Genomic DNA, 2,653 nt, shown 5'->3' on the forward strand with positions numbered 1-2,653 from the left:
TTAGCATAAGCTCAGAGTGATAAATCTGAAACTCCAACTGGGACAGTGATCACTGGAAAATAAAACAAGGGAATTGGTTTAAGTAAATTTTAGAGAATGATCTGAAGAGACTTAGTAATAAATTGGTTTTGAAGCATAGGGGGATATTTCCCGACTGGAACGACCAGGTGATTGTAGCACATTAATTGACTTATAAAAAGTAAGTGGCTAGGAGCAAGTTGAGGGGTGGCAATAACCTAAAGTTCTGTGCTACTTAGCTAAAGTATGATATTGCACTTGGGACTCTCACTAAGGAAGGAAAGGGATAAGAAATGGAGATCAAATTAGATTTGAGAATTTTCTTCTTGGTGTGTAATTGAAGCTATATGAAAGGAGCATGTTAGATAGCAAAATGGAAACAGAAAAGAGCTGAGGATGGTGTCCTGGACACAACAATGCTTAAAGAGCAAGATGAAGAAAATGAGCAAGCAGAGAAAGTCAGACATACGAGTGGGTAGTCAGCAGGGTTGAGAGGAAAGAGGACTGTCCTATGTTGGCACTTTGCTTGGCATTCTTAACTCAGGGGTTCAGTCTTTCTTAAATGATATTTAAAACTATATTTGAAATAAATTTAAACTATAAAAACTAGTTAAACTACTTTTTAAAAAGTCCTGTGAGTACTTTTGAAAAATGTGACTCAACCAATATTTAAGTATTGGGAACAGGATATCAAGGATACTTGAAATGTTCGTTCAAATTAAAGTCAGGAGTATGCTTGCACAACTCACCAGAATGAGGCACAACTAACCAGAATGAGGTACCTTGATAACTTTCATTTGCTCTTAGATGTAGAATCTATGACCTAAATCAATGAGAAAATGACTACTTGACCTATACACAAAGAGAGACCTTCCTTTCTGTATGAATAGAAGCGTGAGAAAGGCACCCTTAATCTGTCCAGGATAGTCCAGGATAGTCTAACTGCTCTTCCTATTACTGTTACACATTGTCTCAAGGTTCAGTGAATGGTGAATTGCAACAACCCCATTCCCTCATCATTTCTCTGAAGGAAGGCTATAAATTGGAAGAGTGAAAGAATGTGCAAGATTGTTTAAATCAGGATTGATAACAATTCCGATAGTTCTTTTGCTGCTGTTTGTCTATCTGATGGACAATGTAGTGATCTGGAGGAGGGAGAGCACACTGGCAAAATTCAGTCATCTCCTCCAGACCCAGTCAGAGTCACAGGAGAGCTAACTTATTTCTTTTTCTTTTATTCAATCTGTTAATCAGAATATCTCTGTCTTTAGCCCTGTTAGAGAAAGAGATCTCTGTAAGTAATTTTAACAAAAGCCTAACCATTTAAAATATCTTTTGGGAATAATTATCTCCATTATACTGAGATGCATTTCAGGCAAATACTTGGTGGTAGGAGCTATCATTATGGCAGGACTGTAGCATTTAATGAACTTGTGGTTGTAGGGCAGTATTTCTGATGTAAGCATTTAGTTTCTAAGGTGACTTGGAATATGCTAAGGCATTGAAAAGCTCTATGCTTCATTTATAAACAGCACAAAGTCAGATCTATGGAGGACAAAATGGGGCAAAGGACAGTAATAGGTCACTCATGAATGACAAGTTGGGAAAAGACTTGATGAAGCTTTAAATATTGAGGAATCATATATGATAGCACAATGTTTCTGTTAATTTAATTAAAGAACTTTTCTATATGGCACATTCATCTTTTACAAAACTTAAAAGATAACACATGTTTAGCGGTTCCAAAAACATTTTTTGTGGTCATTCAAAATGCTAAAATTGCCATCATGATAAAGCTTTCATGTATACTTCATTATTTTAATGTTTTGCTGCTAGCCTCATTAGGTTAATTATTTTTTGCACAAAGAAAATATATCTACATTTTCAAATATGATGGAAAAATCTATATAACACACTAATTTGCAAAAAGCAAGGGAGATGTAGTTTATTCTAAAATTGTTAATATATGTAACATTTTCAAGCCTATTATTTCCAAGTGTCTGATAAACCAATCACATACTCTTCATTTAGGTAACACATCACTCTCTGTAAAAGCTGTACTTTACCCATACACAGCTATTGATCACCAGCCATGAACTACTATAAGTAGCTGATAACCAGAAAGTTAATAAAAACAAATAACAGGAAATCTTCTGAAGGTTCTTGGTAATATTAATAAATGTTAGAACTTCACTTTTATAGCTTATATTAAAGTTTTAGATGACTGGAAAGACAACTGAATCACTGAAAAAATTATTGATCTACTTCATTCCTAACAACGTTTTAAAATAATCTTTTATTTTTATGGCTATATAACATCTCTTCAAATTGGAACTTTATAAAATGTAATATATTTTAGTTGGAATAGAATATAATGATGTCATTACTTGGCAATAACCCAACCATGTAAACTCAACATCTCCAGAAGTGAAAATCTCATCTCTAAGTCATCCAAAAATATCATCATAGAGAGCATGGCCATTTCTTTCATCATACACAGAGAATATCTACTGTCAGGACACCTACTCTACTCTTTTCTTTTATATAATAGTTTATTTTTACATCATTTTGTGCATGTTTTAATCTCAGTTGTACTCCCTGTGGGCTTCCTATCACCAAATCATCCATGTACCAT

The sequence above is a fragment of the Condylura cristata genome, unplaced genomic scaffold, assembly GCF_000260355.1.
Source record: "Condylura cristata isolate star-nosed mole 26May11 unplaced genomic scaffold, ConCri1.0 scaffold00009, whole genome shotgun sequence".
Lineage (NCBI taxonomy): Eukaryota > Metazoa > Chordata > Mammalia > Eulipotyphla > Talpidae > Condylura > Condylura cristata.